This window comes from Oxyura jamaicensis, chromosome Z (assembly GCF_011077185.1).
Source record: "Oxyura jamaicensis isolate SHBP4307 breed ruddy duck chromosome Z, BPBGC_Ojam_1.0, whole genome shotgun sequence".
NCBI lineage: Eukaryota > Metazoa > Chordata > Aves > Anseriformes > Anatidae > Oxyura > Oxyura jamaicensis.
Window position 1 is genome coordinate 62,113,736 of NC_048926.1, and position 23,203 is coordinate 62,136,938.

General features: G+C 39.8%; 1 protein-coding gene and 1 long non-coding RNA gene across 4 annotated transcripts in view; both read left to right on the top strand.

The window, feature by feature from the left end:
• KCNN2 (potassium calcium-activated channel subfamily N member 2) overlaps positions 1 to 23,203 on the top strand; it is a 79,888-nt gene that overhangs the window by 23,608 nt on the left and 33,077 nt on the right. The window lies entirely within an intron of this gene.
• LOC118155836 lies at positions 6,827 to 23,197 on the top strand. Its single transcript, XR_004746039.1, has 3 exons — positions 6,827 to 6,840; positions 9,097 to 9,099; positions 22,616 to 23,197. It is a non-coding gene; the product is annotated as an uncharacterized LOC118155836 (long non-coding RNA).

The following is a 23,203-nucleotide window of genomic DNA, read 5'->3' on the forward strand; positions in this document are numbered from 1 at the left end:
CTCAGAGGATGCCTCCTGAGATCTTAATGGCTTTGATTTGCTCCACAGTTGGTTTCCACTAATTAAATACGTTTCTTTCACCTGTTCGTAAGTTTATTTTTTTACTCAGTTTTAACTAGAAGGAATCTTTATTTGTTGGAGTACACTATCTTATGTACTCAGAATGATCATGAAAGTAACTGTTAGCCTTAGAAGGACTATTTGCTATTCTGCTTGACAGAATATGTGGAACTCTGATGCATTTTGATACATTTAGCAGAAATTACAAATTAGTCAGCAATTTGGTGGCATCTTTTTTTCATGATGGAGGAATTTACGTGAACTTTGATGTTATTAAACAGGTCTCAAAATCACTCCAACACCAAGCTCTTGAGGTAGTACTGTGTAGTAGTTGTACGTAAAGCTTTGCAGTAGTGTTTTCAGTATTTCTGTATTGTGTCCAGGCCACCCAAATCAGAATGAGATGATGGAGATAAGATGTAACAGTCAGATTAAAGTATTAAAATAACGTAATGGAAATTTAAAACTCTCAGGCAATTTCCAGTGTCCTTGATGAGGGTAGAGTGGCCTTAGGCAGTGTCCTTATTGCGAGGTTATGAATTCTCAGCAAATGCCCTTGCTGCTGAATGAAAGCAAGATTTTGAGACTTGTTGTTCTATTCAAAATTGGATTTTTGTCCTTGCAGGCTGTCCTGCAATTAGGAAGAGAGACTTGGAAGCACTGCATTTCACAGTGAGGAAGATAACACGAAAGAGCATCATTATCCATCTCTTCAAGGAGAGCTCTGTGGAGGCAGGTTATGGGTTGAGGCAGATGAGTTCACCGTCCTGTGATGTTCTCAATAAAGACTTTGCTGCTTTCATGGTCATCTAACTGATCACTTGACATACGCTGAACTAAGGCAGGACATGTGTCTTTCTCAGTGCCTTAATAGCTGTATTGTTAGCTCCCAGAAGGCTAATTATAGCAAGTGACACTTTGGGTTGATGAGCAAGGTATTTTCCAGCATTGCAGTTTAAGGTCATCCATGAGGGCAGAATGTGGTACAGATAATTATGGTGGACAGCCCTCATACACGGAGTGCAAATGGGTTGCCAGTGCTCCAGAGTAACGTGGCTGAGGGCATTTGGGAAGAAAAGATGGGGAAAACACTTCAGTCAGAAACTCTTGCTTTTACTTGTATTTTTTTTTTTGGTCTGATTTGAGAGGAAGATTACATTACACAGGTTTGAATATCTACCTTTTCATTGCCAGCATTGGTATATTGATGTCTGTCATACGTGGGTTTCATAATGAAAACCTAAATTTTTTATTAGCCCTAACTCAATAGAAGTTTGTGTTTATAACATCTCTGAAGAACATGATCTGGAACACTTAGGAATATATTACTTCTGTAGATGAATCATGAGCTCTGTAAGCAGGTTTCTTTTTGCAGTCTCTTATACTGATCTTGTTATTGAAATACCTCTGAGCATGGTAGTCAGTTGTTTATAGATGTTAAAATAGAAGTACTTGGTATCTCAAGAAATTATGTTAATATGCATAGCAATTATCCTTGAAAAGTCTGACAAATTTGCTTCACACTTTTGGAGAAGATGTGTCTCTGCCTTGAGATTTGTGTTTTGCTAGGTTACATCGTGTAGTTACAGAGTGTAGATGCTATTGCTGATCTTTTATTTTTTCTGTGCAAAGGAAAAAATAACCTTGCCTTCTGAATGCATAGATGGCTGTAACATACCCTGTGTATCAGGGCAACATGAGATACATTTGCCCACATCACACTGTTGTATGTCCAGAACGTCTCCTATCACATGCCCAGAGTTACTGTGGATTTACAGCAGCAGAACTGAGAACAGAACTGGATTTTCTGCCTCCCCAGAGAGCACAGTTTTGGCACCATTTTTGATATTGTTCGTACCTCTCTCCAATGCCCAGCAATGAAGTCACTTCAGATTGAGTAGTTTGTTTAGTCAGCATTTCTTTCTCCCTCAGCTTCTGCTATCTATTCTTTCCTTGCTTCGACCAAACCAAAACAACAAAAAAGAATTCCATTGGTATGTGAAGGTGAAATGGTTTTGTGCTCTCAGTTCATTGTTGTTATCTCCTACAAATACATAATTCTGCCTTAATTCTTGGAAATATGATGCCATCACAAAGCTTTCAGTAAGCAGCTAACATGTGACAACTGGTAGGCAGATGCTAAGGATTCATTTGATACAAGCAGGTGGATGCACCAAGACTTCCAGTTGTAAAGTTCTTTGCTCTCTAATATCCCCATGATATCTGTTTGGCTTCTTTGGCTGGCTTGGCCTTCTCTGATATTGAACATAGCATTTATATTCCCTAAGCTATACTCCACTGGAAACTGTCTTTAGCAGTCTCCACAATGCCATTATAAATATTGGCATTGTGGAGACTGCTAAATATGGCATATTGGCATATAAATAGTAGCAGTTTATTTAAGAAGTAAAAAGAGAATCTTGGGTATTTGAAAAACTATTTTTAGCTCCAAAAGCTCAGAAGCAACGAGTTTTATTATTATTATTTAGCTAATATGTCTAATTACTGACAACAGATAAAATAGTGTTTGTATGTTGGTGGTACTGTCTGTTAATCACAGTTCTTTACCTTCTCTTGGCACACCAAAACTAGAATACGCTACCTGCAGTCAGGTTTCTCCAGTGGTGGTAAAAGTTAACTGTTAAATATTTAACACAACAGTGATCTGATATGGCCCGTTATCACCTTGGTGTGAATCCGTGCTATAAAAGGTTGAATGATTCTTTGCCTTCTAGTCTTCATTCCTGGTTTTGCAGACTGAGTGTAGTTTAATATTGAATGTTAGGTTACTCTTAGAGAATTTTCATCTCAAAGCAACTCATGAGTAAATACAGAAGAACTTTATAAAAGTATCCTTTTTTATGTTTAAGTGTTATCAATAGACATCAGATATGTTGTTTGATCAGATAATGAAGCCAACAAGGGAATCTGTTGCAGAAGTGTATCAATGTATGTTTGATATACATAATACAGACCCAAAAGAGAAGAGTTGATCAAAATTAAAAAAAAATAAAAAATGGTTTCCCTGGTGTATCTAGAAGGATTAGTAGCTAAATGATGTATTCTTCTACAGCTGCCCAAGGGCAAAATAAAAACAGTTTATATATGTGTAATGGAGGAAAAAGAGGCACCTATGCACTCTTCATGCATGAAGAATGAAGAGTTTGACTGCCATTCTTTTAAATCTGTGTTTTCCTTTCAGTTGAGATAGTCCTATTTTGGGGATTTATTAAGAGTTTTAGCAATATCAGTAACAACATATTTTTCATTTTGGATTTATACAATTAGTCTTACAGTTACGGACAGTAAACAATAACTGGTGTGATAAGTCAGTGGAATTAGTCATCATCCCTTAACAAAACTTTTTCAAGCCAGGATAGATCAATGCTTCTCTAAAATAGCAGACCCAACGTGGGGAAAGGGAGCACAGAAGGCAGAAAAACAAACAAACAAACAAAAACACACACCAAGATCTCCTTGCTAATTTTAAAAAGATGGTCTTAAGTTATGACTGCTTTATATCTGCATTTCAAGGTCATCTAATTAGAGCAAGAAAACATCTTTTTTAGGTTAAATTCCCTTCTATTTGCAAAGGGTCTGTACATGCAACAGTTCTGTGAGGACAGAATGAAGTGGAAGGACTCATACGTAGCTCCAAGGTCTCAGAATAATGACAAGCAAAGTGAAAACTATTTCTCCAAAGGCTGAAGAGGATGAGAATACCTATAAAGGGGAACTTACCAGCTTTCAAGGACAAAACACACTTTTTAAATTAATCTGGAATCTGCAACAGCTAACACAGGGAATGGACTTCTGGCCAAGAAGAATGGTCATTCATGTACCTATTCCAAATCCTTTCAGATGAGAGCAATTTATGGACATTTTTCTGTCATCGTTTCACTACTGGCTCTGAAGATGCATCCTCTGGCCCTTGCATTGCATTTTAAAAGCAGTAGTTATTTTTTTTTCCTCCTCATTTTAACCAACACCTTAAACTATTCAGCATATTCTGCTTCAAAAGGAGCCAAAGCTATTTATGGTATTACTTTAAAAAAGCAGTCCTTAGAAAATATGGTCGTACTGAAGCAGAAATCAATTTCTTATCACTTGAAAATATAATTTGTTGCCCTAGTAACTTAATGTATTTTTTAAAAAATACACCCTGAAATGGGGATTTAGGCATTACAACCAGTTTTCATTAGCTTCCTGATCTGGGTATCAGCCCACAGCAAGGAGTTTGCATCACAGTAGTCAGTTCACTGCTAATAAACTGGCAATATGCTGAGTGAACTCTGACTGTAAATATTAAAACATGCCTTTTATTGGGAATTCACAATTCAGTAGTAAAAACTCAGGTCGATAAGTTGAATTATAGGAGATGGCTGGTGTGGGAGGAATTACATAGTTTTAAAAAATTAGTGGTTATGTGGAAGAAACATCAGAAGGTGCCTTTAAAATATTTTATATGTTCTTTATTTTCTTGTGCTCCTGTTTTTTATGTTTCAGCACATTCAGATTTTTTTTCCTTCCTTCCTTTTTTTTTTGTTTGCCTTGAAGAGTTCAAAACCAGCCATAGTTCTTGCTACAGCTGTTCCCGAGATTGTAAGTGACTTGCAGCAAGCCGGCGATCAGCATTGCAGAGGTGTCACGCCAGCAGCCAGCCGGCTCTTGGAAACTGCCTGGGGAGATACCGGCCAGCTGCAGCTCCCCGTATACTCCCCATAGAGTTAATCTGCATATGGGGATTGCAGCTCAGCAGGTAGATCTCTGCTGCAGATCAGTGCCGTAGCTTTACCTGTCTATGGGTTATTTAGGTTTACCAGGTAGTTTGGTACCATCTTGCTTCTTTCCAGCTGGAAAGGCATTTTACAAAGGCTGCTCAGAGGGCCTCCAGCCCTGTTTCCCTCAGTACAGTTTAGCTGTGTACACGAGCCCATACTTCCAGTGGAAACGTATGGTATTTAAGTGTGCAACAAAGTTGCAGAGAGCCCCAATTCTGTGTGAAGGCTGGTGCTGCAGACCAGCACCCTGTGAGTGGCAAGGTCCCATCAGTGCCCTGCTGGAATATGACTGGGATATCGTATCGTGACACCTTGCTGCATGCAGCGTTGTAGTCATACCAACGATTGCTTTTCACAAAAACACCCTGCCTTATAACAGTCAGAGTAGGTTTTAAACATTTGTCTTTAGGTAAGTGAGTCTGGAGGAGTGCATTATGATTTTTATTGTTTGTTTTTTTTTTTTTTTTTAAAAAAAAGCTTATTTGTGGTTTTCCTCCACTATTATGAGTGGGTTTATACGCATTCCAAGGATCGCAGCGTTCTTGGGTGCGCAGTGCTCCTTAGCAATGACTCTCAGCTTCAGGCTAATGATACATGATTTTCTAATCTTCATTCTCTGCAAGTGGTGGTGTGTGTTATCACCTACACTCGTGCTTCCAAAACCAGTGCTGTTATACCAATTCAGAGCTTGTAGGCTGCTCAATCAAGAATACTCCCAAATTAGAAAATAGAACATGAATCTACTTGCATTTTTTTTTTTTCTCCGAAACACAGGGTTTATCTCAGTGATGCCCAGTATTTCTCTTCAAGCTGCGTTCTGTGTTAAATGCAGTCCATTGGCACAATCCCCGTGGGTTTCCACAGGAGTGACTCACTGTACCGAGGTACGCTAACGGAAAGCTGAAGCTACTGGCGCAACATGACTTGGACAAGCGCCTCCAACTCTTTATGCTCCTCAGTCAGGGGCTGTCGTGTTTGCGCTCTGCACAGCACAGTGGTACCTGAGAATAATGCTTCTGTGCACAATATTGCAGTGCTGGTAAACGTTATGGTTTCCAGAGTGGGCAAACGAGAGCTAAACACTCCTGGATATTGCCAACGTTGAGATGAAGATGAATTTAGGCGCACGTTGGTGCAGCAGTTTAAGCAGACCTGTTGGGTTTGGGTGGATGCCGATGGCTTGTGCTGAGAGCGGAGCCTTGCTGGCTGCCTCCTCTGCCTGCCCTGTGGAGAGGGCAGAGGGGAGCAGATCTGCTTCCCAGACCTCAGCATTCAGCACCCAGCAGGGCAGACGGCTGTCCCACGTGGCACCGCGCTGCGGAGGTGCACCCTGCAGGTTCAGATGGAGTGGCATGGCACAAAGCCGGTGCCTCCGTGCCATCCTGTCATTTACAGGGTGTGCAATGCAGGCTGTAAGCCTCTCTTCCAGGAAAAGACTCTGTCTCTGATCACTGGGAAGGTGCAGTGAGGATAAAAAAATACATGTATTTCCAAATTCCCAGAGTATCAGCTACCTGAATAGGATAAGAGCGGGAAGAGGAATGGATGGTGTCATGTTGGGGGACCACAGCCTGGTCTGGAACCTGATACAAAACCAGCGGAAGCCAGTGGGCTTCCTTGGACTTCGTGGTCCTCAAGGATGGAGCAAAAATGATTGCATCCTGGCTGTGTAATCATGCCAAGTCATTAGGATAAATCTCAAACACAAACTTAAGTATGTGTTGTAAGGAACTGTGTACAGGTTCAAAAGCAGGTTTTGTGGTGCTAGAAGGAGCTGAAAAAAATCTGCAACCATTGCTGCTGTTATTGGCAGGGGTGTGTGTGAAAAGCAATGTTGTTAATCACCTTGGAGGATCTCTCTCTGCTCTGTGAGAGGGAAGGATGTCCGGCGTTAACATCAGCAATTTGTTGTTGTTTTTTTTCCATTAACAAATATTTACAAGTAACATTGACTTGTGAAAGACTACTTAGCAAGGTGGAAATAGTAAAAGCTTGAAGTGTATGCTGTCTTTGATACAGTAAAACATACTGTGATACGCAAACAAGAAACGACAGAATGATTAAATATGTAATTGTGGGACAGATTTTTATTAATGTTAATGCTATGTAGGCTTATCTGATAATGATCACGATCACCCAGAACTGTAAACCAGTGATTCACTTAATCTAAACTAAATGGAATTTATATTACTATGTATTGTGCCTATGCCAGAACTGCAGGATTGCGTCCCAGGCATTGGAGTGCAGTAGATGTATCAGTGTTTATTTCATTTTGGTGGCGTAACAAAGTAGAGACTGATCATGTTAGAGAATATTTTTTTTAAAATCATAAAATTTAGTAGATACAGTAGTAGTTACGTAGCATTTGTTTTGTCTTATTGGACAGGTTGCATTAAAATTATTTTCTGTTGTTTGCAATTTTGGGATACGAAGCAAAAAGGTTTTAAAACCCCAGGAACTGAGTTGTGTGGGCTGAACAAATGGGCATACTCTGTCAGAGACTGGGATTTTGCAGAAGATTCGCATACTAAAAGCTAGCATTTCCAGAGTCTTTGCAGTCCAGGAGATGTCACCTACTATATCTATGCCTTCATTTTCTTACCTGTAATGCTGTGGCCGCTCTTTTGGGTAAGATTATTTGGGAATCTTCAGCAGGTGCAGAGACTCCACAAGCAGGGTGTGTGCGACGTGAAAGTGCAAACCCTTTGTTACCTGCTGGTGTGCCCAGAAGCTAGCTGGGATACAGTGTGCTGCTAGACTTGCAGTTTGGGCACTCACCATGCCACCAAGACTCTTGCAGAGGTAGGAGGTGAAAGGCTACCCTCTGTGCACCCAGGGGTGGTCCTCCCTGCACGGGTGTTGCCACCTCCCACAGTGCCACTGGTGTTGGTGGATGGGTGATCCACGGGGCAGCCTGCCTGGCCTTCTGTTTTTTCCCTTAGGACTTCATACTTGCCCTTGCTGACGTTTTTCCTCCTGAATCCTTGAGCTGCAAGAATTCAGTCCTTGAGCCGCAACCATCCCATTACAACAGCCTGGCCTCTGTAGCTTGTCTTGAAAGCCTTGGGCAGGCTTTCTCATAGCTCTTTCTCTCCTCAAACTCCTTGTGTTTATAAGGATTTAAGAGTGTTTTCAGTTCAATAATTCCAGGACAGTGAATTTGTTTTAATTTTAAATTCTCTATTGCGAGGGTTGTTAAGCCTGATGGGGTTAATGAAAGAATCCTTCACAAAATCCATTTAATGTAGCACGAGAAATTCCAAAATGGCAGCTGCCACTTCTGACGCCAGCTGTTTTGTTTTAACCAGGTACCCCTGTATGGGCAGCGCGTGGTTGCTGGTGCTGATGTATTGGAATTCAGAGCATCTTACATTGCTAGGTCCTCTGAGAAACACGAGTCGGCATGTAAATAAAATTTGTCCCTGTCTGATTCATCTTACTTGCTTGATGTTTCAAATGCATTTTTGTGGGAAGCATTTGTTTATATTGAATATAATTTGTGTTAACTCACAGAAGTATCTTTGTTAACAACTGTAATCAGATAGGTGACAGCATTGCTAATTGCTGATATCATCAGGAGGCTGTAGTTCCTGCTGGTTAGAGAAGAACTTAGTGATTATGACCCCAGGCGCAGCTAGCTTATGCATATCCATTTCAGAACATGTTTTTAATATGTAGAAAACCGAACATTTACATCATATCACTCAAGCAGAGTAGCTGAACTTAAAGTTTATTTCATCCTCGTATCCTTGAATGGATGATTCTTTTGTAGGATCAGTGGCAGACCAACAAAGCTGCAAGGCACACACTTTGAAAGCACCATGCTTCTGGTCATTGTGCAGTAGAGCAAACAGATAAGTGGAGATTTTAATAAAAACCTCTAAAATTTTGGGGCCTAGGTGTAAAACCTATGCAACTTCAAGCTGTGGCCCAACGACCTCGTGCTCTCATAAGTTAAGGCAGCTTGAGCCATGAAGATCTATATTCAGGAATGGGTAGTGATTGAATTACTGGTGCTGAATCATCAAGGAGTAACCGGTTCTTCGATATCCAAGTGTCATTTCTGAATAAGATTTAAACCAGTGTCTAATTATTGTCTTTAAATTAGGTGATATTTTTTATAAAATATGAGAGATAGTAATAATAATAATAAAAAACTACTTTAAGTAACTTGTCTTTGCTTGCAAAAAGCACTCTGAACCAACAGAGCACTGTTTTCTTTTTTTTCTCTTCTTTTTCTTTTTTTTGCCATTAGTTTGTTGCATATTGGCTATCTCTGGCTGTTGGGATGTTTGGGGGAGGATTCAAAAGGTGTTATTTGCCTAGCTGACTGTGTAAGCATTAAACAGAAGGGATTGATGTTAAAGGAACAAGAAACATTTCAGTCCTCTTGCAGCTTGATGCAGTTTGAGGGGAGGAGTTTGGCTGAATGCATTTGCCTTTTTGTTTTGTCTCCTATGCTGCTTCCACCTCTCTAGTAGGACTCAGATAGGACGTGAGGTTCAAAGAGGAGAAGCTGCTCCCTTGTTCCAACTCAGAAGAAGAATCGGGAAAGTATTTTGGTTAATAATCAGTCGTGTCGGAAGGTTCAATGGCTTTGTTCTGAATTTAGTATTTGCCTACAGTACATATGAGGGGGAAGCTTAAACATGGGCTTATGAAATAGAGCATTCCAGCTGCTGGATTGGTGATGGTGTGGTGTTAAGAGAAAGTGACACGCTGGTGCAGGGGAAAATGTGCCATCCATTTGCTGCTTCAGGATTGCTTCTGGTAGTTGCAGAAAGACGATGTTACTTTCTGACAGGTGTCCTTCAGTCACCATATTATCTGTTGTTACTGAAAAACCTAAATTCATCAGTTGTTTAGTCACTTATTTTGATTGGCTTGACCTGGGAATTACCCAAAATGTTTTCTTTGCCACCTTAGTGTCAATCCAGGGGCTGGACTGCATATTTCTGGCCATGCAATAACATATATGGAAAATGACCTTGCAAAAGATTTGCATTAAGTAATAGTCATTGAATGAAAGCAATTCATCTCTCCTGTATTTCAGAAAGAAGATACTTTCTGTTCTAATTCCTTGAGTTAAAGGTGATCTCCTCTGTTATTCTATCCTTGGAACAATGCAGTAGATGTAACCTGCAAAGCTTCCCACAATGTAAAATCATAGAGGTGCAACATTGCCTGAAATTAACCAGTGAGATTTCAGATTAAGTATTCGTGCCCAAATGTCTTTTTCTTTTGACTTTGTTTTTAATCATTCATCTTTTCAGAAAATCATCGTACGCCTTCAGACTAATGAGCTGCTAAAATTGTAACCTTGACTGTTTAAACTTCAGTGTTAAATTGCAGTCTTTTACAGTAGATTCTTTCCAAGGTATTCAAAAGAAAATTATATGTTACATTTAGTTAATTTAACACCAAAGACACTTGTCAGCTCTCAGTAATACTTGCAGCATTAATTTTCTCCCTTTCCCAAGCATACCGACATTTAACAAAAGTTGTGCATGGTAATTCTTGATAATTCTTGCATTTAGAGTGATATTTGCTCAAGCAGTTGCATCTCCTCGCAAGCAGATTGCATTGGAAGCTTCCCTTGTTCTTTGTGTGCTGGGAGGCAGAAGACCTGCTGACGCAATCAGTGTACCACAGCAGGACGCTGTTGTCCTTCAGTGATTGTATTTCTGGTGGAAAGGAGTGTGATTTTTCTTAATTTTTGTAAAATGAGGCTTGGCACAGATAATCAGTCAAGAACCAGATGCTGTGGGTTGATATTCCAGTGTGTCTGTTGGAGATGCAACAATCTGTACCAGGAACTACACATTAGAACAGTTCATTTTCATTTCCTTTTCAATGAAAATAAAATATTTACTCTAAAATAATTTTAGGATGGTTTTAATAAAATCGACCTTGTTTGCTTTGCTGTTATGCAGGTAACAGCAGTAGTGTTGTGGGTAGGATAGAACAATGCTGTGAAGGTTTCAGTAAACCAGCAAAAAAATGTACTAAATATAAACAAAACCTTACAAATTTCTAATATATATATATATATATATGAAAAGTATTGAAAATGACCTTGGTAAATGCAGTTAATTATATAGAAGACATGTTTATTGAAGATTGAAACAGAGAGTCCACCTTAGTTTTCTTGTGACCTTGAACAAAGTCACTTAAGCTCTTTGTGTCTCTTCCATGTAGAGAATTATACTTACCATTATTGTTTGGTGTGTTCTTCCACTGGATAAAAAAATGGTTCAAAGTTAACTAGCAAAAAGTCCTATTAAAGTGTAATTGCAGTGCTAATAGTTTTATATTGCTTAAGATCATTGTGCAGGTAGATGCACAGTTATACCCATTCCGTGGAGAAAGGTTGTCTGTGTGAAAATGCAGGAAGTTTAGTTAATCCTGTGTGCTTGCTTTTTGCTTTCTCGCTCTCTGGGGAAAGACAGTCAGAAAACATGGACCATCCTGGGCAGTAAGCTTAGTGGCTGTAATTCTGCTCAGGTCATACCTCTATTTTGTCACAGCACCTGAACCTAAAGGAGGGATTAACTGGATCTGGGTGGAGTGCAGAAGTGAGGCTGTGGATCTGATGTATTTTCCAGAGATTTTTGGGCTGTATGGTGAAGGTCTTTGTACTTCTTCCAAGGGAGTCATAACTCAATTTCTTGAATGCAAAAGTTGCAATATGGAGAAACCCAAGATTATTTTCCTTTAAGGTAAAGATAAAAGGTAATTTTTCTCAGATATTTTCTTGAGTTAATGTGACTTGTTAGTACATTTTTTTTAACGAATGTGATTTGTAGCTGCAGAAATATAACTTGGGTATAAAGTGGTCTCAACACTAGTAGAATAAGACATACTTTGAGTTCAGTGTCTAGTCCTCTTCTTCCTCTCCTACAACAAACATTTTCTGCTGTGCCTCTCTGAGTTGTTTATTCTTTAATGTTACAGAACTCCACTAATGGATAAGGTATCTTTGACCTGTATATTGGTGGTCATAATTACTCTCTTAAAATGAGGGGCAAAATCCAAAAACATAGGTTGCTTCTTGCTGTTCTTTGTCATGCTTTCAAATGATAATCTCAGAGACTTTCATGAAGCGGAACAGCTGAAACAGCTAGAACTTATTCTAAGTTGTAGCTCTGCAGTCGTGTACATGGAGTTCTACAAATACCTTTTATGTTTTGTTGTTTTTTTTTTAATTGGATTCAGTTCCTGTTGTATATTTCATGCAGGAGGCCAGTTATGCCAAGCAAGTGAAAGGAGGAAGATAATAGCTCCCCAAGGGCAGCATTCTTCTCTCTAGAGCTAGACCTATACTTCTCCATGCTTGTCCCATCCGTGAGCTCACCTTGTTTCTAGGGCCACGAGAGGACTGTAAATTTCAAGTTCTTTTACTTGCTTGCTCATACTGTCTGTGTTGCAATTTAATACTAATTATGTTGACTGCCTTTATGAACTGTTCCACAATCTTGTAAAGGAATAAGTAGCAACAGGTGAAAGTAAACCTAGTGTTGCTATCAAGCAAGTGACGCTGTAGACAGCATGCCCGAAGTCATGTGTTCCCATCCCGTACATCCTTAGTTCAGCATGACCCCTGATTTTGTGCTTGCCTGCCCGAATCATGACTGAAGAGTTAAGTATAAAAGTCACATAGATACACATGTACAGTGTGATCTGCATAGGAATTGGCAATAGATGAATCAACAGGCATTAGGTAAATTCTGTATTATTAAAAGATTTTTCCAACACATTCAACTTGCAGACTGCCAGATGCATGCTGTAGGTGGAGATAGTGCAAAAGGTAAGTTCAGTTCAGGGTGCCTTCGGTTGCCACTCCAGACTTTTCCCTCCAGTACAGCAGAGTGACGGTATGTAGCTTTCTTTCTCGCTGAAATGCCACCTGCTGGAATTCCTTCAGAGCACAGAATTTTGTTCCTTTCTTCACTGCTTCACCAAAACCAAAGGATATGAAAGGTCAGAAAGTCTTGAATGAAGGACAAGATATCAAGCAACAAAATGGTCTTGGCAGAAAAGAGCATGACAGTAGGAAGAACTCTCTTATGTGCATGGTATTTAGGCAAAATATTGCAAGATATTTTTCCCTTTTTCATTAGAATGCATGCTTATGTTGGCAGAATTGTTGACGTTCTCATGAAGTTTGGATGTAAAGAGTGGACTTTATGGCTCTGGGCTTGTACTTTTTTTTTCCTTTTTTCTTTTTTTAATTGAAGGAAATATATCAGTTTCTGCAGTACAAAACCAATATATTGAAAAATAGTAATTTGCCTAGTGATAAATGCAATTAGCTCCATGAGAGAAAAACCTCTTCAGAGAAAGCACTTTGTTTATCTTTTTCTCTGAGAATTCAGCATCATCTTTGCTGTGCAGTTTGCTCTCCTCCTCATTTCTCTCCACTTTCGCAACGTACATATACAGGAAAAGAAAGGCTCAACCTTTACCTATTTCCACTGTGGTTTGGCACAGAGGAAAGGTACTGGGCTTAGTTTTAGGTGCATAATGATTAATTCTATTTCTAAAAACTTCTATGAAGTTTTCCTTCAGCAAATTACTTCAGACTCTTTAGAAATCAACTAATTCTGTCTGGAGATCTCAACTTAAAAAAAAAAAGAACGGAAGAACAGAACACAAACCTCCCAATAGCGGTTTGAGAATAAAACAGTATCAGGGTATCTCCAGAGAAAATATAAAATGCAAAATAAAGGAAAATTTTAGCAGGGTATTAATTGCTACAGAATATACTGAATGATTCACAATAGAGCTCATTAAGAAACTTTCTTTGATTCACAAAGATTGATATTTCAGTAATGATACAGCTTTAGCTAGTTCTGTTACAGATGCTGAAAAACTGAAACAGATCTTAAAAATAATATTAATTCTTCCTGCATCCACAGATTTCAGACACTGTACTTTCTAAAATTCATGGCTACAGAAAGGAAATATACGTGCATATGCATCTTTTAAGATGAGATTACTAAGTAAAGCATTCAAAAATAAAAGTTTTGCTGCAAGGTTGTTTATGTTGCTTCAGTTTGTCCCACTTACATTTGTATATTACAACACTCACTTAACTGAATGTATATTTATAATGGCTTTTTTTACTGTACCTTAACTGATAAGAATGATATACTGAACTGAAAGAATGAGCAGCTCCTGGAGATTTTTTTTGTTTACATATTTTTTATTTCTATTAGTCAACATATTTGTGGTCTCAGGACTCTCTGGATTAATTCTCGAACTCGGCTTTGAAAGCAGAGCTATTCTGTCCTCAGAGAGTGGTTTCTCTGGGATTGGCACTGGCACGTTTCCTTCCCCAGCTCCCCTTCTAAACATTTTAGGCAGTATCTCTGCCCACTAAATTGAAGAGCCATGCTCTCTTCATTTAAAATTTAATTTAAAGTTGGAATACCTTCAAAAAAGATGCTATTAGATGCTTTCAAAACCTGTACCCTTACAGGCAGAACAGTAAGATTAAGATACTGAGGTGAATCAGCATTGCCACCCATGGTGAAGCCTCTGGCCATTGAGCAGCTAGGGAGCAACTGTTCTTTTTCCTGTACATTGTGGGAAGTCTGATTAATTAGTTCTTCTCTAATATATATATATTTTTTTTAATCCGTGTTGCTTCACTTATGTATACTGAGGCATTTCAAGGGCTACTGTAGTGCTTTGGGACATTCCTCTATTTTTGGCAAAGTGAAGAATTTAGTTGTTACGCAACTTCTGGATGTTTAATAAATTTATTCTCAAACATGCAAGTTGTTATAGAGGACTTTGAGTCTGTTGGGTGTGAGTCAGAGTTTTGAGCATCTAAGACTTTGACAAAACTGTGAAGAGTGGAGATGAAAGCTCAGGATGCAAAGACCATTGAAATAATGATAAGCTGTAACAAATATGGTTAACTTGATGTAGAAAGTCTCTTAGAGAGCTTTGAGATATTAAAGTCTGTGTTTTCATTTCCAACAAACAAAAAAAATGAGGCAGAAAATTGTATGGCAACAGAGTATTTTTTACTGCTGTTGTTCATCTCTGTTGCAGAGCTGTACTTAGCATTGAATAATGTGGCAGTGTGTTTTTGTGAAGGCCACGAAGCAGCATGTGTCCCTGGAGTTCCAGACAGCATCACAACACCTAGGCCAGAGATCACGAATCAAGGCTGTTCCAGACCTTACTACGAGTATCGGTGCCTACTGCTTCTCTTGATCCAACAGCTAACAATAACTATTACAGTATGAGTTTGCCTCTTAATGCTTGAGGGATATGAAGCATGCTGTTTCTCATCACAGTCTGGGCATGCATATAGGGGTTGTCCTAGGCTAAGGCATTGAGCTTTTAAAATCTGAAGGCAGCTCTGTGGAAAATAACAAAACTGGGTTTTCTTCTGCTGAATCCAGAGTGACACCAAATGTAAATTCCAACAGAGCTGGCAAGAACTGAATCCCTGACCCCGTTCCATAGCAAATGGAAGCTACATCTATCTAAATAAACACAAAGATTGTCTGAATATAATAAAGCATACTAGTCCAAATAATTAACACTGGGAAAAAATTTGCACAAGGAATAGGTTATGTAAGTTTTCTGAAATGGGAATAATCAGTTGTAACCTTAATGATAGCTGCTGCTGTTAGTGCCAGCTTTCATCTTTGAGAAAGGGGTATTCCTATTGGCTTTACTCTCTTTTCTATTTATTCTGTACATATTTTATTTAAATGGTCCTTTTTAGATACAGTGAACGTGATGCTTTTTCCCCTGCCTTTTATTTATATTGTTCTGAAAAAGAGCAGTTCTAACACTTTTGTTTAACCTTAAATTTCCCATGTGACCAGTAGATTGTGTGACCCATGGTTTGGGGAATGTTATTTTGGCTTTTCAGTATAAGCAGCAAAGAACATTTTGAGTTTGTGTTTTATTAATTTATTTATTTATTTATTACTTAACTGAGTTGGGGGGTGGGGGTCTGTTTTTACTGTTTTTTCCTTTTTGAGACAGATCAATAAAATTCCCAAATGATACTTTTAAAGAAAAAGACACCTAAGATAAATAAATTGGATGCAGAACATAACTGGTCCTGTCAGACTGACCTTAAGTCTTAATAACTTAGTATCAGAAAACCTTTTGAACTTGCAAAACTGGCTTATCTGTTCTCATCCATGTTGGAGAGACCTTCATCTACCATTTTTCCTAACTGTTTTCATAGAACCACAGAATCACAGAATGGTTTGGGTTATAAGGGACTTCTACCCAGTTCCACCCCCCTGCCATGTGCAGGGACACCTCCCACCAGACCAGGCTGCACAAAGCCCCATCCAGCCTGGCCTTGAGCACCTCCAGGGATGGGGCATCCACAGCTTCTCTGGGCAACCTGTGCCAGTGCCTCACCACCCTCTGAGTGAAGAAGTTCCTCCTAATACGTAATCTAAATCTCCCTGCTTTTATTTTAAAGCCATTCCCCCTTGTCCTGTCATTGTCTGCCTGAGCAAAAAGTTGTTCTCTATATTTTTCATAGCCCCCCTTAGCCCCCCTTTAAGTATTGAAAGGCTGCAGTGAGGTCTCCCTTGAGCCTTCTCTTCTTCAGGCTGAACATCCCCAGCTCTATCAGCCTTTCTACATAGCAGAGGTGCTCCAGTCCCTCGATCGTCATTGTGTCCCTCCTCTGGACCTGCTCTAACAGCCCCACATGCTTCTTGTGCTTGGCCCCAGCCCTGCACACACCATTCTAGGTGGGGCCTCACAAGGGCAGGGCAGAAGGGGACAATCCCTTCCCTTCACCTGATGGCCACCCCTCTGTTGTGGCAGCCCAGGATGCAGTTTACCTTCTGGGCTGCAAGCACACCCTGATGGCTCATGTCGAGCTTTTTATCCAGCAGAACCCCCAAGTCCTTATCTGTAGGTCTGATCTCAGTTAAGTTCTTCTCCTAGTCTGTGCTCATGTCTGGGATTTCCCCGTCCCAGGTGCAGCACCTTGCACTTAGACTTGTTGAACCTCATTAGGTTCAAGTGGACCCACTTCTCAAACTTCTCCAGGTCCCTCTGGATGGCATCCCTTCACTCCAGCATATCAACGGCACCACTCAGCTTGTGTCATCTGCAAACTTGATGAGGGTGCATTTGGTCTGACTGTTGATATCATTGATAAAGATACTAAACAGTATCCAATGTCCCAAGACAAGCCCTGAAGGACACTATTTGTCACTGGCCTCCACTTGTACAGAGAGCCATTGACAACCACCCTCGGGGTGTACCCTTTAAGTCAATTCCTTATCCACTGAATGGTTTGCTCTTCCAATCCATCTCACTCCAATTTGGAGATCAGATGTCATGTGGGACTGTGTCAAAGGCACAAGTCCAGGCAGACGACATCGGTTGATCTTCCCTTGTTAACTGATGCAGTCACTCCATCACGGAGGGCTACCAGATTGGTCAGGCACAATTTGCCCTTGGATAAACCACGCTGGCTGTCTTGAATCATCTCCTTGTCCTGCCTGTGCCTTGACACTGGTTCCAGGACGATCTTTTCCATAATCTTGCCAGGCACAGAAGTGAGGTTCACTGGTCTGTAGTTCCCCATGTCCTTCTTTCTAACCTTTTTAAAAAGGGGAGTGATGTTTCCATTTTTCCACTCATTAGGGACATCACCCTGCTGCCAGGACTTTTCAAATATGATGGAGAGAGACTTGGCAACTGCATCAGCCAGTTCCCTCAGGACCCTGGGATTCCTGTCATCTGGTCCCCCAGACCCGTACCTGTTTAGATTCAGCAGGTGGTCTCGAACCCGCTCTTCACTTACAGTGGGGGAGACTTTGCTCCCCCTGCCCTCATCTTCAGGTTCAGTGAGCGATGTGTGAAGCCTAAGGGCTGAGCTACACCATTCATTTTTCTCTTTTCTGCTTGGCACAGAAGCAGCTATTTCTGCCCTTCCGCCCTGTTCTCAGTGACCTCTTCCCTAGGGCCATTTACGTGCTGGACATGCCAGAATACATGTGAGGGTGAGGGGCCTGCAGGCTTCTGCCCGCCACCCCTGTGAGGGACAGGGACAAGGGCCTGGACCTCGCTCTGCTGAAGGTGTGGGGTGTGACGTGGCCTCAGGCTCAGCCAGAAGCCTGGAAGCACATCCCAGACTTGCACATGGTGCTGTGCCATGTGGTGGGCCTCCTCTGCTTAGCTCCAGCTAGCTCGTTCCAGCTTCATGTCTTCTGCTGTGAGGGACCGATGCCGTCTGCAGTGCTGGGTGGTAAGGGCGGTGCTTCCCATGCTGCTGCCCTGCCATGAGGTACAGCTGGAACTGACTCCTGCTTTTACAGACACACATCTACATTGTTCATTTTTAGCATTACTTTTGCTCTGAATTCACAGAGAGATTAGCAGATCCATCCTACCTGCTTATAGGCGTAACTTCTTCCTAATCCCTGATACTTAGTGTTTGCCTTGTGCTATGAAATTTCAAGATGAATATCTTGTATATTTTTTTATCTTGCTACTGTAATCTTGGTTGTTCTTGTTATGCACATAACCCAATTCAGCTTTGAGTCCTCCTAAAATCTAGATCTCCCATGGCATTGAGAAAATACCACGTGTTAATAATGCTACCTGCTTTTATCTCTGTTTAGCCTGTTTCTCCCTTCTTCAGTGACTCAGCCTAGGAATTCTGTTTTCCAAATAATACGCAGCTTTTGTGAAAAAGATCTTTTCAGTAGCTTTGTTCAAAGAAAAAGAATACCCTTGGGGCTGGTATTTCCACTGAATAATTTTGGCAGGTTGATGCTAAAATGTGTTACACCTAAACATGTAAAAATTTTATTTATTGTTTTCCTGTCACTTTCAATAATTTCTTTAATTATATAGAATTTCTGCAAATTCTTCTAATTTAAAACTGGTAAAAATGCTGAAGTTTTGACACAGGCAAAACCTAGTAAAATCAACTGTTAGAAAATACAGTATCATGTGCTTTTAATATGTTTAAGACAGCGTTTATTATTTATAACCATAGCTCATGGTTATATGCCAAATTGATTGGGTATTGTAACTATCATTAATGTTTATTTTCACTAGTAACCACACCATGCTATTTGTCTAAAAATAAGGAGTTCTTTGTGTTGCATTGGACAAGTGAGCAAAAATGGACAGACAAAACAGTATAAATGAGAGTAATGGCATACTCTGAGTGTTGATTATTACTTTTACTTAGCCAATGATGGAGTCTAAGGAAGCAATGAAATAATGCTTTCTAAGATTAAGAATGTAAAAGCATTTAAAGTTAGCAAGTAAAGTATTTCAGTAAATTAGACCAAAAAAAGAAGTCTGAAGATCTTTTGGCTCTTATTAATATTTTTGTTCAGACAGTCGGCAGGACAGGCATTGAAGAAATGAGAAATGCACGAAGAGGTGAAAGGAAAGTGGAGGCTGTTTATAAGTTGCTGCAGGAGTATGGGGTTAACAGAGTTAGTAGGGAGAAACAGTGCTGCTTCTCAGAGTGGATACATCTGGATGACTCCAGGAAGTGTTTCTGTGTTGTCTTTGTCTTTATTTTTATTTTGTTTTGTTCTTTTTTCTTAAAAGAATCCCTGCTGCATACTTGGCAGAATGTAGAGCCAGCAGAGCTCATTCAGATCTCCAGGAGGTAACTGGGGATCTGACTGGTTTAACACTCATGGTGTAGCTTTCCAGGATCTTTAGTTTGTTATTTTACTGAATCACAGCAAGCATACTGGAAGTAAATATATGTTATAGCTAAGTCTAAATCCCCAAACTAGCATTTTATTTCATTATTACGCCTCTAAATGTTGAAGAGGAAAAACATCAAATTTTCTTTTTAGTTTAATTATCTTAGCAATTTTATTAGGATGTTTCTTAATAAATATATTCATGCTGGTAACAGCGGAGCTTTCTTGGCATCCAAAACGTGAGATGAAGACAATGGCAGAGTACAAATTCTGAAATGAATAAGCATGGGAACACTAGGTGGTAACATTTTAGGGGATGATCAGCAGAAACTCAGACACACACACACACACAAAATAGAAATCTTGGTCCCACTGAAGTCAATAGGAGTTTTGCTGCTGACCTTAACAGAGATAAAATTTGACCGCAGTTATGCCACTGTGGGCATGATGAGGGGACCGGGAAAAAAAAAGAAAAAAAAAAAAAGAAAAAAAAAACTTGAAATTGCTGAGAAGTGGGAGAATTAATTTGATTATATTGGAAAAAAAAAAAGGTGGGGTTTGTGTGTGTTTCATAAGTGGGGCAAAAGAAAGGTTTTTGAACAAACTATTTTTAAAGCTTCTTATTAAACATATTTATTTTCATATAGTCCAAGACCAGAAGCAATAGTTCTCACTTTATTCCCAGTGGTTCCTACTTGTACACAGATCCTGAGCACTCCTGTCTATGCCACTGTTCATCTTAGTGGATTGCTGTCTCTCACAAATTTACGGTTTTTCCAGTTTCCCAGTACTTGTAGAATTGGTTCAGCAGCTTCTCTTCATGCTCTTACACATTTATTTAAAGCAGGTCAAAAAGAAAATGGACGTAATACTTGCAGGCAACTTCAGCAACACATTATGCTTACAGCCAAATGGCTTCTCTTGGAAAAATGTATGCTGTTTACATCTCCCAAGGCTGCAGACAGGAATACTGATTCAGTAGAGCATCAGCTCTTTACAGCTCCGAGAAAACAAGCCAAAACCTTTGCCAGTGGCAGTCAAATAAAAGTTTGGTGCCTTTTGAAAAAAATGGGAATTAGCCTTCGTTTCTTTACCCCTTGTCCAAGCATCGGTATCTGAAAACAGTTGAGGATTTAGATCCTTATGTATGTTTCCACAGCTGTGTCTAAAGTGCAATTTATATTCAAGAATAAGGATAAACTTTCTTAAACCGTGCAGTTTCACCGTTCTGTTTTTGTGTTGACCTCTCACTGTCTCATCATTTGTTTTAATTTTATTGTTTCTGTCCATCTAAGTTAATAGAGCACAGATGCTACTTATGTAATTATACTTAACATTTCCCTGTTGTATTACTCTTCCATAAACGATCCACAACGATTCTTTATAGAAAAATAATTAACATTTTAACCCCTGTAGAAGCAATTCAGACTGCTTGATCACGGTGGTTGCTTATGGTTGGCTTCAGAACTGCTACTATTGTGAAACTGTCTGGGAAATCCAGGCATTTGCCATAGTGTTTTGCATTTCCATGGAACAGCTTTATGACAAGAACATTTTTGCTGCTGTGCATAAATATTTGGAGGATGTCAAGAGAGGTGTTAGAAAATAGAAAAGTTGTGACATCCACTTTTCAGCCTTTCTGATTCTAAACTTGTGAAGGTAGGCAACATTTCTTGCACTGACTTCATTAGTCAAGGAGTTGGTGCTCCTGTTTCTTCTAAAAGCAGTTACGGTTTTCTTTTTGTCTTTCTTTAAAGCAGGAGGAAATGGGAAGTAATAAAAAGACCTCTTATCACCACTGTATTATCAGAAAACAAACAAACAAACAAACAACAACAACAAAAAACCTGCCAGTATCTACTGTTGAAGAAAGACTAAAAAGGCACTTGGTAACAGAATGGCCCGGTACTGTGGGAGAGCTGTAATAGCTAGTTAGATCAATCAGCATCTCTGCTGAGTCTTGACAAGTTTCTGATTTAATGGGCTGAGCCTGTTTCCATAATTAGTCTAAAAGTTTTTAAGCTTTGACAAGACCAAACTCTGCCCAGATTGGCTTTGTACTGCAGGCTTGGGATTCCTTTAGGTCACTATAAAAGCAGACTATTTCGTCCCTAGAAAAAGGGTCATCTTTTCAATTTTTTTAGTTCTTTCATTGCCTTGTTAGAGAAAAAACAGCCAAAGAGTGCAAAATTAGCAGAGGCTGGCTGTGGAGGCCAAGTAAGCTGAAGCAAATCTCCTAAGCACCAATTAATATGCTGGTGGTTAAGTTACATGCTATATTTCATTTCTTGTTACTCATTACTTCTTAAGATGAACATGACTTAGATGTCAAGATATTCTTGTGTGACAACTGCCATGTAGCTAAAAAGCAGATGTTATATCAGTCAGATGAAACGTCATCAAATAGAAACGTAATTCTGCAGGAAAGTGGTACTGAAAATCACAGATCTGATAATGAAATGAGAAGAAAAGGACTGCTATTCGATACATATTCTGGAATATTGCTTAGACAACACAAACAGTTGAGTAGTGTATTTATGCCTTCCTGAGATGAATGGTAAAAGTCCTGCTCAGTTTGGCTTGGGAAGGAATCAAGTCGTTCTATTTTTGCACAAATCTAATCATTCAGCTAATTTTGGCTGAAATTAGTCATGTCAGGACTAATACATGCTGCTTGGTGAGAACTGACTACTGGCATTTCACAGGATGAGGGTTGTCTTGTGGAGTTCCAGCTGTAGTACCACCTGCCTGCGAGCACATTCCTTTTTGGAGAAGGAAAGAAAAAGTGATAAATAAGACTTACGCTTGCGTGACTTCAGCCAAGGATTTTCCTACCTCGGGGGAATACACAGCTTTTCTAAATGACCCTTTATTCTGCTGCTGTATGAGGCTGGATGTGATCCAGGACATCAAACTGTATATAGCTGTAGTTTGAATACAATTAAAAACTAGCCCTTATCTTCTAATTTAAATGGCTCACCATGTTTCTAGTCCAAGTTTTTATTGACTAAGAATAGTGGATTTTAGATAATGAAATATTTTGTAGTGTTTCAAATATAAAAGACAAAACCAGAACCTTTATGAAATAAGAGAATTTGGTTAGTAATGACTGGATTTTGCTTTAGCTGGATCTTAATCTCTGAAAGGAAGTTTTCTTTCTCTTTTTATTTTCTCTCTGAGCTTTTCATAGCGCTCAGAGTGAATGGATAGTTTAGGAAAACTGTAGTTGCAATCTGGAGTCTGGTACATCCAACCTGTCTTTCATGATCCAGATGGGATGAGGAAATGCTGGCAGAGGTTGATGACTGCTGACAGTGAGTGAGACAGCCTTGCTCCAGCAGTTGGTGCGGGTGGCATTTCTCATTGCAGTGTCCATGACCTCGGCTCTGCTGGATGGAGAACACAATGATGTGGATGACTTTTTTCAGGCTGTCCAGTGGCTTGAGTGCCACACATTAGAGGTGCACTGATAGATAAACATGGGAAAGGTTAATTTCTGCTCTGTTCATTTTACTGGTCCCTCCATGGAAGGAGAAGTTCAGCCTTCCAGGCTGTGGTAACTTTGAAAACAAGTCGGAATGGCGATGAGTAGCTTCCTGCCCACCTCCTCAAAATGAAGCAGTTCAAATGCCCCCCACGGTCCTTTTCAGTGGTTCCCATGGCTGTATGAATGTGACA